This window comes from Manis javanica, chromosome 2 (genome assembly GCF_040802235.1).
Source record: "Manis javanica isolate MJ-LG chromosome 2, MJ_LKY, whole genome shotgun sequence".
Taxonomy (NCBI): Eukaryota; Metazoa; Chordata; class Mammalia; order Pholidota; family Manidae; genus Manis; species Manis javanica.
The window spans coordinates 133,188,693-133,204,607 of record NC_133157.1 but is presented as its reverse complement, the minus strand read 5'-3'; positions in this window follow the sequence as shown (position 1 = coordinate 133,204,607).

The window sequence follows — 15,915 nt, the reverse complement described above, 5'->3', positions numbered from 1 at the left end:
CCATATAAACATTAAAAAGATTAAATGGTATTATCTGTAGTGCCTCATTCAGCTGGGAGATTTTATAACTTTTTAAGTTTCTATGTGTTGCTATTACTAATATCCAAGCCTGAGACCTTTTCAACATTGCTAAGCACTGATGTTGTGTGAAAGTGTATATGATAGTTTTGAGGGGATTAAAAGGTCAGAATACAGTTCATACACTCTAAGAATTGTTTTTGAGAAGACAAAAATAAATGAAAGGAAATAGCAGAGCCCAGATGGCTCAATGATGAATGTCACTTGAGCTGTGGAGATGAGGACCCCTCCCCGAGCTGAGGCTGGGCACAGTGTGATTGTGTCCAGGGAGATCAGGAGCTCTGGGGCAGCCTGGGCACGCCTGCTGCATCCCCGAAGCAGCATGGCCTCCTGCAAATGTTAGTTATATAGCACAATAACGAACAGAGTATGGTTGGCCAGGACACTGGAGTAACTCCAAGTCTTTCTAGTAAGGAGAACTTCGCAGGAGACTGGTTAAGCAGGTGATAGAACCTCTGGCAAGCTAGATCTGGCATGTAGAGGCGACCCCAGCAGCACGGAGACAGGCTCCCACAGCAGAAGGGGCAGAGGCCAGGGTGAAGCACAGAGCCAATGGGCCCCCTGTCCCTGTGGGGCTGAAGCCTCCCCTGCCTGTTCCTCCATCTCCCACCTGTGTGCCTTTCTCTGGGAGCCATATGGAAGGAAGCAGGTACAGGGCTGGTGATAGACTGACTGCGGTATACTGGGCATGGTGCATTACACAAACTGCAAGAGTCATCTGCTCCCCATTCTTGGTGTAGGTTTTAAAGATCAGAAAATGCAAGTGTAGAAAGGCTAAGGAACTTTGATACAGGTGTGACACTACTAACTGGAAACGAAATTGTGAATTGTCTGATTCCCTGTAATTTTTTCTGCAGCAGGTGAGAGAGGTGCCCCAAAGAGCAGGCTCACACACATTGCAATGACTACTGGAAAACCACTTGTTGCTGGACCAGAATATCTGGCAGAGCCTGGCACATGCTAAAAGACGGGGAGTTTTGTAAAGACTTTGGGCTTAAGTATGAACAAACCTGGCTGTTCTAGTGGCTCCTAAAACTTTCACGGATGTTTAAGCTATGTTTTTTCCAGTAGCCAGATGTGTACAACTGTATGCCAAAACATCAGAGAGAATTTCACAGGGCTGGACACATTTAAAAGTTCTGATGGAATATTCTAGAAGGGAAGAAATCAATAAAGAAAATCAAGGGTTGCAAAAATGATTTACTATGTGGTTGCCATGCAATAATCTTACAGCAACTTATATTAATTGTTTGGAATGGTATTACCAAATTTTGTTGTAATCAAAAAGATTGATTTCAGTTAATCTTTATAGATCAGTTCCTCTTTCAAATGAGTTGGTAAGCTCTTGTTATTTTTGAAGCAATGCCTAGTTCATTGCTTGATTCCTATTGCAGGCCACACAGATGTACTCCTACATGCTCTTGCTTTCTCTTCTTTGAGGATGGTATCTATTGAATGCCTTGAAGGACATGTTTATTATTCAGGGCACATTTGAAAAACACAGGGAATTTCTAGTAGTCTGTGTTGCATATATGTATCAAATACAAGAAATGTTTAAAGTTTGTATGATGGGCTTTGTGTCAGCCCTGATCTCATGATGTTAATCCCCAGGCTGGATTCAGAACTCCAGGTCCTGCCTGGGGATGGGAATAGGGGAAGAGGGGTCTCCCTCAGCTCTCCAGGTGGCGAGTGCTGGTGATACTCAGGGATTACTACTATATCCAAAGTCCTTATTATATACATGCACACACACACATACATGTACATACATAGAGAAGGAGACATAGATCAGTTTATTCTTAAAGCTGGTTTTGATTCAGAGCTGTGCATTGGGGAGCACTGCACAGGAGCATTCAATTAATATGGGCAGAAAAGACTAAGAAAAAGAAAGGTAATGAGCTGCCTTGGACAAGAAGGTGGTTGCTGCTTACCCTGTGTCCTATGAGTAACTCAGCTCAAATAGGCCTTTATACACATACACCGAGAACTTCAGATTCTCGAGCTGTGTGATTAGACCCCATATGTCAGGATGCCTTTTGTATATTTCTCTGCAACTGCTATTTAGAACCAAGAATTAGCATTTCAGGAGAGGGTTTAGATACTAACCAATGGAAGTGACTTGTGTATGTTATGTGTACTATTAAATTGATGGACTTTTTTTTAGCTTCTCAGAAATGCTCTCATTAAACATAAGATCATAACATGAATCAGCTCATCAAAAGTACACACTTTACATCAGGGGTTTACTTATCCCTGTTCTTCATCTTTATACACCAGACAGTCTATCATAGGCTTATTGGTAAAAGAATGATGATGTTTACTTATTGGATTACAGAATGCTGTCTGGTTAAAGGGAGATTCTAAGTTCAAGTGGGGCATACAAATCTTCAAAGTGTTTTAAAAATGCTTATCTGGAATCACCAGCTAACTGACAGCTTTTGTTCAAAGAAATGAAATGAGAGAAAAACAACTTCATTTAATGTGGGTATCTAAGATCGTTAAATGCTACAGAGTGTGCCATACTCAATTAGTGAAGAGTCTGGCACTTTACCACATGCCCCGCTATAAAGCGATTCTATGATGACAGTTGGGGCTACATGGTCTACAGTTATCAAACATGTTTTAAATTCTTTCCATGGTAACTAGAACGTTTGGAAATATTTTCGTCAAGGACACACTCACTTTTCCTGGAGCTTGGAGATCTTCAGATTTTAATCCTAGCTTTGTAACCACCGACCAACGTAAACTCAGGAGATGGCCCTTAAGTACCTGTAGCACAGTATTACCGACTGCAAAATGAAAAGTTTAGTGAACATTTAGGTTCCCTTTCTTTTTTAAGCCTGATACCACTGCCTTCTCTAAGGACCTGTGCTTTTCTCCTTTAGGGGAGCATATCTGCTGTTGCTTTGGCCACATGATTTAAATGAGAGTACCAGACTCTGGGGACCCACTCCTCACGACCATCTTAGCTAGTGAAAGGATGGACATTCTACCCAGGTTTCATCTAAGTTGATTTCTTTTAATCTGGAAGTGAGAAAAGAATGTCTCTTTTATGCTTACAAGATCTTAAGATTAGGAGCCCAGGATTTTAGAAGCCATCTCCCCATTTCATCCTAAAGGTTGGGCTAAGAGAAAGATGCTCACCATAGAAGAGGCAGAAACAAGGGGCAGAGTCCCAGATCTCAGCCCACCCAGGAAAATCCCACCCTTGTTTTTTCTGAAGTTCATTATGGAAGATGTGCCATAGTCAAGCAAAGTTCAAGTTGGGCCCCTGCAAACCAAAGATTTCTAAGGGTATGAAACTCAATAGATTTTGAAATCCCTTCCATCTCCATTATTCTATGATTTTTATGGTCTACCAAAGGAAAGTTAAAATAAAAAAAAAGATTTTTAGGTAAACCTTACTTAATCAGAAAACTGTATTAACCAGAAGACACAGTTTCACAAACATTTCAAGAGTCTAGAATAGAATAGTGCCTGACACACAGCAGGACCCATATAAATATTTGTTAACTGGTAAAACGATTCTAAATGATTCATACGTTGCAGGTAAGATGTATTTATTGGCAGAATTATACCTTTAAGGGTGCATACTGGGTTGTCAATGACAGTGACTGAATCTTGCAGGTCTGTGTTGGACACAGTATAGTGATTTGGAAGAGTGTGGGGCATAAAATGTCTATACTCATGTCATAGATGGTGTTTGATAGTTTCCATAAAGGCATCTCTCACAAGGACTAGATTTCTGTCCAAATGGAACACTTGTTCCAGCTGAGATCAGAAGTTTTGTGAAAGAAGGAGAGTATAGCCTTCCCTGTCACCACAGTGAATAGAGTAAAATAAAACAAGGAAGGCTAGGGTGGAAGCTGGCAGGAGAGATCAGATCACCAATTAGCAGAAAAATAAGACAATTTCTAGAGTAACAACAGAAGAATGTAAAGGTATTGCATAAAATCTCTATAGAGATCCACTGATAAGCTTGTACTTAAGATAAACTTTCAGAAAGTTTATAAATAGAGGCTGAGGGTCAGGGCCTGGAAACTAAATAAGTGACACCACAATGTAGCTCAAGCAGGATACAATCATGTAGAATGCACAGATCAACACATCCCTTATAAAGAAAGGAAGTGGGACACAGAAAAGGACCCTAAGAACTTCCATCAGTTCTTTAGTTAAGAGGAAATGAAAACAGGACCCTTTTTACACCTCTTATTCTTTGTTCTATGAAAATATACATGAGCTAGTTGTAGAATGAAGGGTGTATTGTTTTTACCTCTTGGCAAAGGCATAATCACTCTCTAGTGACTCATTTTATGTATTTATTTGTCTATGTGTGTTAAAGAGTCTTGTAACTAGAAACCAGTTCATACACAGATTGATTTTTGTATACAGCCTGAGAACTTCAGTCATTATTATGGTTCCAGGGGGAATAAAACATTAGATGCCCTCATTAACACTATTGCATTAATAATGTCTTATTTTCATAGAAAATGCTATTATCACCATCATCTTCAAAGGGTTGTACCCTGAACGGCTGCCTCTGAATTACACCATAGGGATGCACGTTCCAGCTGTGTGGTTTCTGGCTGCATCAACTGGTCCTACTCAGCCTCTCCAAGTATTGGTTCTGCGTTAATAGTGTAAGAAACCTACTGTAGTCACTTCACAGTTGTTGAGTAGAATAAGCTGTTTAATAATAGACAGAGATGATGGAGAATAAACCTACAATAGACACCCTCCCTCCAAAGCAGAGACTTAAATAAGCATGATTCATATGATCAGTATTTTAGGGGAAAAGTCACAGGGGATACTTAAGAAGATGAAAACTTCACTAGATCTGTTTTTCTTAATGTCTCAGAACCCCATTGGGAAACAAGGGCACTTTGTTTTGTCTCATGGGAATGAATTTCCTGGGTTGAAAGCAAGGACATTGGTTACTGTCTTCAGCATATGGATAATAAACTGATGCCTTATTCAAGTTTTCAGTCTCTGCTGGCCTTTGTTTTCATGTCTCTAAGTGGGGATTAAATAGTTCATGGGAGCAGATAATATTTCTGCTAGTCCCCACTATTCCCCTAGTGCCAAGAATTGTGTGCTGGAACAGTTCCTGGTTTCTTCAAGATACAACAATTTGTCAAGCAACAGAATGAATGATTAACAAGAACACATATATAAGCATCTAGTCAGTGTCTGCTACATTTCAAATGTGCAGAAAATGGTGAATTGATACAAAGCTGTGATTTGATATGTTTGAATAGAGTTGATGAAATTTGTTCCAGTGCATTTTGTGAAATTAATGAAATTCTTGCTACATAATTGCAGCGTGTTGGTGTTTGGTGAGAAGAGAGAGCCCCACGGGGGCTGGTTGTGGCATTCTGCTTTCTTCTGAGCCATGCAGAGAAAGGTCATGCATGCTGGGTAGAGGTCTCTGGTCTTGAATGATTAATGACACATGTGTGCATATTTATTCCAGCTTTGGTGACCATGTGAGAACATGTGGAGAAATATAAAAAAATATATGTAGATGTGTATATTATATATGTTATATACACATAAACATATATCAAAAATAAAGTATATGTAAGTTAAATTATATATATATATTTCCTCATAGAGTTGATCTGGGATACATTCTTCAAATTTAGGGCACAATAGTCTAGAAGTTTGCTTTAAAGATACCTGGAATTTAATGGTTATAGTAGTAATGACATAAGAAGATGTAATATTTATTGATGGCATTAGTGTAACGTAGTAGATATCTACCTATTCCCCATCACTTGCTATCCATCATCATGTATTTATCTGTGCTTCTATCTATCTTTAAATATTCAAAGCATGTGGGTAGATTCTATTAACACCTGGTCTGATGGGAGGAATCTGAGGCACAAATCATAAGTACAGCAGGTTCCCAGATCCCTTATGGTGGAGTCTTACTGAATCCAGTCAGTTCAACTGTGGAGCCAGGATATTTTATGTGAAAACCAAACAAAGCAAAATTCCTAAGTTGGTGAATTGTGTATATGGATTATCAAAGCATGTGTACATGTCAGTCAGTGATAATTAGAAAATGATATCTACTAAATTTTGGTAGGTTAAAGCACTTAACCAGGTGATGAGATACACTTGGTTCCCAGTCTCACTAAGTCCCCCACAACCTTCAATGAGCAGCTATCAGTCACAGCTATAGGAAGCTTCTGACTCAGCATCTGCACAGGCCAGAGTCTATTTGGGAGCAAACTCAGTACTTGCCTAGAAAGTGGGAAGCACAGAGCTGGAAGGTGGATAACAGTACGATTATCATTTTAAAATATAAATATGAATTTCAGATCAGAATAGTTAAAATAGGGTTTTTGTACATGTACATGTATGCACAGACATACGTGAATATATACTCACAATGTGTCTATATATTTCTGAGATTATTTAAATCTGCCTTTCATAGATATAATTTGAATAAACATAGACCAACCACATCATATTAAAATAATCTAATTGTCACAGCCTTCACTTCTCCAAATGGCTTTTGAAAACACATTAACTTGACAATTTATACAAAGCTTCCTGATAAGACAGACTTTTCATAAGTGAGTGAATTAAATATGCTGTAGCTTTCTATGCATTTCAAAGGCATCATAAATCTGTAAACAATTTAAAAAAAACAATATCACATTTCATCATTGACTAACAATTTTTGGGGGTCTGAATAGTTTAATTCACTGAATAATTTGTAAAACCTTTGTAGAAATAAAAAAAGGTAAATCTTAACCCTACAGTGAATGACCTTTGTGATTCATTTAGGGGTCATTTCTTTTCTGGTGAATGTATTGTAGATTATAAGCATAAAAAATGAGTGGAAAATTTGTATTATTCATTTTGAAGCCTCTTTTTATTGAGAGAAGAAATGAAATTCAATGAAAATCATTTTGCTGATAATTACAATGAAATATGAAGTACTCTGAATATATTCTATTGCAAGCAATATAGAAGAAATGGCTCTATCTGCTCAGTGTCTGATTTAATGGAGTGGCTCCAAGAAGCTTGGTCCTGGCTCATTTCTACATGCAACCATTAGAGTGACAGTTGGTTAGATTGCTTTCAAAGGGGAGTTTGGTTAGAAAGATCAGGAGAATCACGGACAACCTGTGTAAATTCCCAGTGGTGTAGCTGTTTATGAGTTGGTATTTACTGAACAGTGTCAGTTAGCAACTATGGCTCAGCCGGTGGTGATATGGTCTAGGTGGATCATCTTGGCAGACACAGGGAGCAGAGAAAAATCATAATTAGGAGTAAGTCAGAAACTGGGCTGAGGTCAGGGCTGCAACCATGGGCTAGGTTTTCAGGGAAGAAGCAAGTACGGGCAGGTCAAATGTAACTGTAATCAAACTTTACTCATGTTATTGAGTTCCAATTTTAGTCCATCCTTTTTTCTAATTTACCTAATACAATTCTGCACTTTTCTGTTTTTTAAAGAAATTAACAATGATGTCAAACTAGGTATAAAGAGATGATAATATTAGTACATTAGAAGGATCTTTAAGAACACACTTTGCTCAGTGCTTTCCAGACACACACAATGTCTGAAATCAGGTAGTGACTCAGAAGGACCCTGGGCCACAGGTTCCTCCATTTGTCCTGAGCTGTGTTTATTAATGCTTGGTGCCTGGGTGCGTGGGGTCCAGCTTTTGTTATATGGCAGTGTAGAGAGGCCCAGCTAAGGACTTTCAGAGATGGTTAGAATTCAGGCGCAGTTTTTATGCTTTAGAATCCAACTGATTGATTTTAATTGTTAGTAATGGAACTAAGGATGTTTTGATGACCAATTAAAACCCAGAATGCACATTTCTAAAGCCAACATAACTTTCAGAGGATTTAGAGGGCTACAGATCACATACAAGCTATCACTTACATATTTTTTATCTACATAGTTTTCAAGTGATATTTAAAATTCAGAACAATAATCTAAAGGCCCAAAAGAACTTTTAAAAAAAATGGATTTTATTGTTTTCATTAGATTCCATTTAAACTTTCCATGGAACATACCTTAAAGTTAAAAAGTCAACTTTTACATTAATATATGAAAAACTATGAACAAGAGAAATCAAGCCCAGAAACCTAATTGATGATAATATTTGGATTTTATACCCAGCAATCCTGAATGTAATCCCTAGATGTTTTTAGTTATGCCACTGAGGTAAATGGGCTTCAATCCCATTTACTACATTGTCAACCGACCATTCATTAGATGTGGCTCCTGAGCATGTTACTTCCTATCTTGACAATGGGTTTCAGCCCTGGGCAAGTTTGCTATGGATTCAATGTGACCAAAGAAATTGATAGCAAAACGTTCTTTGGGGTGAAAGGGTTCATTATCCGGCTTGCTCTCCCAGCCGTAAGTCAAGCACTAGCATCTCTGTCTCCGCCCAAAGCACTGGGCCGAGCTCTCTATATAGCGCAATAATAGCTTATTGCCTAAAGGTGTGAAAGTGGTAGCCTAGCAACAGGCCAGTTACATCATCAGGTGGTTTAAGTTCAGTGAGGATCCTGGCCAGAGGAACTCCAACTTCCCTACACTTCCTTTTCCTGGCCTCAACATTTTATCATCTTTAAAGTGGGGATAATGATACACCATGAAGTGTGCAGGTTCTATGAACAGAACACTCATAGACCAGTTTGCTTGGTGCCAGGCACACCTGTGAGTGCTCATAAGCTGTGAACCATTATTATGAAAAACAGTGGTAGAGAAGAATCTGAATAACTTAATGAAACACTAATACATACAGTGTATAAATGTGTGCTTTCATAATTAAATTGTTCAGGTTTACTTATATTATAGGCTACCTACTGATGCTACGTGGAGATGCCTAATCAGTATGTGTGTATGGGTTGTCACTGAATTCCACTAAATCTAAAATGCTTTCATCAGAGGGAAACTTGAAACTCAAGAAGTCCTAAAGGCAAGGTAATAAGACTCCATGGTAAAAAATTTTCAAGGTAATTTATACATCAAGAGAAACAATACAATGAAAACTCCATGTTAGCCTGCACGAACAAATTACCATTATAAATTCTTACAATTGTAGTTTGGTCTGTGGCAATGCCTCAAACAAGTTGTAATTTATTGGATTTGTTTTATATGTTCAGGAATCTCTGATTGTCACCTCAACCCTTTCTGATATACTTTAATGAAGATAAAAAGGTTGGAATATCTGGGATGGAAAGACTGTTAGCTTTATAACCAGGAAAGTGCAAGCCATTCAGCTTACTATGCACTCACATGATTTACAACACATGAATGTTAGAGCCCTTCTGTTTGATTTGAAAAATGTCAAATCAAAATCAAAATCATCACTTTTGTGTATCTTAAGACAATTGAAAAAATCAGAGAGATCCTTCTTGAATTAGTTTAATATTTAAAACATGAAGCAAACTCCCAAGAACATGAAGTTACTAATTACCTACCAATATATTCAATACCTGGTCAAGGTTTTGGAGGTGTCTATACCAGTGTGCCATGAAATTCTCTTTGCTTGGAAGTAATCAGCACATCTTTTTCTTACTTATATATGAAACCAGTTTTATATGGTTGAAAATGAGATTGAACTCAGAAAAGACAGGGAGATACAATTGAAGTTCTCAGTATGAATTTAAGTCAAATTTGGATAAGACAGCATCAAATGTCTTATCCATCCTTTAAATTCCAGTGTGAAATGAAGAAAAAGAAATGTGTGGAAAAGCAAATGGCATCAACTTTGTGCAGTAACTTGAAGTATGTTTTAATATCATTTCTGTGAACACATTTCACTGTTTTGCCATCTAAACCCCTCTAGTCTGTTCTACGTAACTGATTTCAAACAGTTGAGGCATCAGGACTTGATCAAGGTAGGAAGTGATTAAAACTTGTTCTCTTCTTGCATTTTAACTGGAAAATAAGATTTCATGCATTTCAAACCTTATTACTTTGTTTGGTAGAAGTGACCTTCCCAATAACCTTTTTCCAATATATGGTACTGAGCTGTGTTAATCACTGCAGAGAGAGCTGTGCCAAACATGACTTTTAAACCTATTTTCTGAGTCAAATTTAGTAGATCTAATGAAAAAAAAATACCTTAGGCTTTGCAGCTGCATCCATTTGTACATGCAAATCAGGTAATTGCTTATATAAATTGAGTAAACTATACATGAAAACAAGCTGTTAAATGTTCAATTAATCAGTTTGCAAAAATCTCCTGATGTTCTTGCCACCAGCCAACTCTTTCACAGACCATTCTTAGGGCCTGGGAAACAGTCTCCTATTTCACCTGCACATGCACCAAGGTTTCCTCATTTCCTGTTAGCTGGGTTCACTCCATTCATCCAGCACTATTCTCTATACCTGAGTGTCAGGCACAGTGTCCTGTGCATCTGACCTGTGTTTATTTCTAATACCGAGTAAAAAGAGTGGACACAGAGACAAATGTTTCTTATCTTTGTTTCTTTGAGCTTCTTTCTTCCCTGTGGCCCTCAAAGGCAAGGCAGGATGATGGAATGGAAATAATGCAGTTTTCACTTTCAAGGATGGAATCTGTGGAAAATAATTTCAGTGTTTTTGACAATCTCCTCATGTGCAAAATTAGGGGTTTAGATACATTTCACTATGCGCCCTCACTTCCAATGCTCTGAGTCTGCATTATGCTCCTGCTCTATCACCCCCTTCCAAGGCCCTGTGGGATGGGCTAGCACTGCTGCTCAGACCTGGACATGCACTGAACCCCTTGGGTTCCAACTGGTCAGGTCTGGGAGGGGATGCCGAGTCCCTGTTTTCAACAGGTGCCCAGTGGACTCATGTTCTGGATGTACTTTAGTGGCCAGGACACTGATGAGGCTGCACTCCACATTTGCCCATCCTGGTTTCTCCTTCTGGGTGGTTGTGAAAAAAATAACAATAGTTCATTCAGAGAGAGGCAGGAGCTCTCATGAAGGTAAACATAGGTGACCTGGTACACAAGCAATGAGGGAGGCAGAGGTTACAGAACTGCTCTTTGAACTTCCCAGTGTTTCTTCAGTTATTCTGTGATGGGTCACAGAGATGAGGCTCAGAGGATGAGCATTTAGCCATTGTCTTTCTTAGAGGGAATGACAGCAGCCTCCTGTGCTGCTTACTGGTGACAGAATCTCTCCAAGCATGTTTCTGTGTCATTACAGCTATCCTTCCACTGCCCATATCTGACAAGAAAACTGAGTCCTAAAGCAGTTAAGTAATCTCCCAATTTCATACAATGAGTAAATGGGGGAGCTGCAATTCTGAGGCAGTTCTGTGCACCTCAGAGTTACACTATGCAAAATTCCCCCATTATCCTTCAGCAACTTCTCCTTCCATGTCTCGATACAATTACTGGTTTGGTGCTAGAAGGCACATTATGCAGAGAAATGAAAGAACATTGATTTTTATCAGCTGATATTATTTAAAACATCAACATTTCACATAATTCATGTTTCTGGAAATGATGACCTATTCAAGAATTTAGATTTTTACATTTCCCAGGTTTAATGAAGATATAATTTAATGGATATAGCACTCTATGAAAATTCTTATTAATATGTATGTGTAATAGGAATGTGCATTTGGATATGTGATTTTTAAAATACTCTCTAAAGTAAAGAAATAATCTATTTATAGCATTTGGGCCAAAAAGTTCTAAGAATTATTCTGTTATCTACTTCCTTCGGGAATTGAATAAACTTTATTTTCTTAAAGGTCAAATGTAAGAGTATGAAAATAAAATGGTTACCTTATTTTGGGACATTTTCTTCCTCTCCTACGCATGTAACCGTTTTGAAGCAGATGAAGAGCTTTGTGTCTGGAATTCTTCCAGAAATACAGGGAAATCTAATTCTGTTAGTCATGGGATCCGATGTGATGAGGTGCTGTGACCTCCAGAGCAAACAACAATGCTGTTTCTGGGAGCATAGTTTGGGAAGAGACCCAGCCCGCTTCTCTGATCCTTTGCAGACAATATCGGAAAAAGTAGCCTTAGTTTTCAACTTTGCACATTGGGAAGGACATAGACAAAGTGGAATATGTTTAATAGTGCCAAATGATGAGATGTTTTTGAGTAACCGTTAAAGGAATTGGAAATGCTAGTGGAGAGGGGAAGGATGCAATGAGTTTTATTGAGTACATGAAGGACTTAATGTGGAAGAGGCAGGCAACTCATTGTATTTGATCTATTTTCAGCTAAACCCAACATGTGAAGTGACAGAGTAAGTAACAACCAAATAGATTGCTGAATTTTCAGAACTCAGGTTTTTTGACTCCATGTTAATATTTTCTGAATTCTTACAGGTTTATCCTTGTCAATTGACTTCTAACTTATTAAATGATCTCTTAGTTATAGTTTCTCAAATAACTGCAGTGCACAAATTTTCCATTATGCCTTTGCTGACACATGACCTGGTTTGGGGAATCATGTAAAAGAACGTTTCGTTCTAATGTGTACCTTGCTATAGTTCTTGAGTTACACAAAGTTTTCATTTTTATATTTATATCAGAAAATTCCTTTAAATTGTATTAAATGTATGCTTACATTTATGTATTTGTATTATGTATTTTAAGACTACATTAAAATTATGAAGTATTTTTAGAAGACTTAGATATGTACATTATAAAGTAAATGTATGTTAATTATTAATTAGTTATTAATATCTGAGTAGACTTTATGATGAAGAATATTACCAGGTATAAAGAGAAACATTACATAATAACAAAGAGGCAAATTCATCAAGAAGAAATACCATTCATAAACATGTATGCAACTAATCACAGAGATTCCACATAAACATGGTAACTAAAGGAGACACAGTGAACCCAGTGTTATTTTTGGAGTGTTGGACACACCCTTAGTAACTGATGGAATGAGAGCACAGAGCCCTGAACAACACTGAAACCTCGACTTTGCCTAACTGACATTTGCAGAATGCTCCCCCAACAGAATGGTCAAGGCAAAAAATGAAAGACACCCATTTCCAGTATCAGGAAAGAAAGTGAATCTCCATAGGCCCCAATGGCATTACAAAATACAAGAATATTGAAATGACTATAAGGCAATATATCTGATGAATCAAATAGAAAGAGATAGGTAACCAGAATCACCATGAAAGTAATGAAATTCCAGTCCCAGATGTCTTCCCTGCAAAAATCTTCTAAAGAATTTATGGAAGAAATAAGAGCTCAACACAGAGTCTTCTAGAAAATAAAAGAGGAGACAACAAATCTCAACTCATTTGATGAGACCAAAACTATTCTGAGAGCAAAACCATATGAAGACATTACAAGAAAAAAATTCCACACAACAATGCTGCCCATAAACACAGACATAGCACTCATTAAAAAAATTTTGAAAAAACAAATCCCAATGTGAAAAAAATGTATGATGACCCACCAAAACACATTCTAGGAATGTAAGGTTGTGTCAATATTTGAACATTAATCACTGTATTTCCCTATATCAATGGATTAAAAAAGAAAAATTATATGATTCTATTTTGTGATTTTGGACAAAAAGAACATTTTTCTGATAAAAACCTATCAAAGTAGTAAGAGAAAGAGACTTCTTCAACCTGATAACAAAACTTGCTCTATCTATGGGAAACATCATACTTAATAGTGAGGGCATTTCCCCTAAGATTGGGAACTGGGTAAGGAGGGCCTCTCCTTCTCAACATTGAACATGTAAGCAAAGCAATAAGGCAAGATAAAGTTTTTTTTAGGAATAGATATTGGAAAGGCAACACAAGTGTCTTTATTGGAAGATAAAGTAATTTTCAAAGAAAATCCAAAAGATTCTGCAAAAATGCCACCAGAACACATGAGTTTAGCAAATTATCAGGGAAACAAGCTCAACCTACAGAAACCAATAGTTTTCCTATATATTGCCCCAAAAATTGGCAATTAAAATTAAGAAAAGCATCAGAAGTATGGATAGGTATGGATTAAGCTGTATTTATATAGATAACTTTTTCTAAGGATAAAAATATCTGTGTAAGATTTCTCTGCTGAAACCTACAAAATTAGTTGAGATAAATTAAGAAATCCTAAATGAATTTCTTAAAGGAGAAATGTATACCATGTTTGTGGATGTAAAAACTCAATAAAATAAAATGATCAGTTCTCCCAAAACTGATTTAGAGATCCAACATAATCAAAACTGCAACAGGGTGCACTGACATTTACAAACTCTTTCTAATATTTATGGAAAATGAATGACCTAGAATTGCTACAACAATTTTGGAAAAAAGAACTCCCTAGTTTTGGCATTTTCTATAAAGGTATTCTAATCAGGATGGTGACTTTGAGCATAATGGACATATGAGTCAGTAAAACAGAATAGAAATAACATTCACTGATTCTTGACAGTTGAGCAAAGGCCATTAATGAGAAAGGCTCATCTCTAGAATGGTGCTGTGGCAATCTGGCATCCTTACATGCAAACAGGAACTATAATTTATAACTCACACATGAAGTCATGAAAGAAAACTTGATACACTGTAATTCATTGAATTAAAAAGTTTGCTTTTTGAAAGAGTTAAATAAATGAAAAGAGTTGAATAAATGGTACACCCTAGGAGAAATAATTGAAAAACCGATCTGATAAGGGACTAGTAACAAAAATATATAAAGAATTTTCGAAACTCCATAATAAAAAGGTAAACAATCCAATAAGTAGAGGGCAAAAGATTTGAATCCTTAATCAAGGAAATATGAATGTTCAATAAGCACATAGCAAGATATTCAATCTCATAATTACAGTGAATACAAATTAAAACTACAATGTGATACCACTGAACAATAGATACACCAGGACTGATGAGTGTGCCAGCCTGTGACACAGTGGGTGCTGATGCGCATGTAAAATGGTTTGACCTGCTAAGAAAGCAGTTCAGTAATTTCCCATACAATTTAATACACACTCACCAGAAGGCCCAGCAATTACACTGTAGGTCTTTACTCAAGTGACTGAAACACACTGGCACACACCTGCGCAGAATGCTTACAACTGCTCTAGTCATAATTGCCAGAATAGGGGGAAAAAGGCACACACCCACTAGTGTTTGAATAAATGAGCAGATCATGGCACAGCCATACAATTGAGTAAGACTCCACATGAAAATCACATAATCCATGCAACAGCATTGATGAACCCTGAAGCACTATGCTTAGTTAAAGAAACCACTCACTGGAGACTACTGTGTACAATTTTGGTTGGAGGTCTTTCTGAAAAAGGCAAATTACAGGAAGAGGAATCAGACCAGTGTTTTTCAGGGGCTGGCAGAGGGATTGCCGACTGACCACTAAGCTGAATAAAGACACATTTAAGGAGATGGGTGTGTCCCCCACTCATGAACAGATGACCCTACAGAAGATATATTGGGGCTGGACTCAGGCTTGAGGGAAGAGCCATGGCTGCAGTCACCACATAACAGAGGAAAGCCTGCCTAGGGAGGCCTTCCAACTCCTTCCTTCTCACTTTGTACAAAAGAGAATGCTTTTTGTCCCTATGGCGCTGTCTCCAGGGCTGAAGGCATAGGTGTGCTGACCTCTTCCTGCCCATGGAGGTTTTTAGATACTTTTAATAATGGACTTAAAAGTATGTACTTCCACAGGGTGAGTTGGTTTTCACCCCTTTCCCAGTTTAACTCAGAGTTGTTTTACATAAAATATTTTCATGAGCCAGTGTCCTTTACCAAGTTTGTTTATTCACTCCGAAGTCCCTGAGGATCTTAGAATATTGAATTCCCCACTCTCTCTTCAACTACGACTTAACACGCCCCCTGCTGATGACGCCACCCACCCCCGACGGT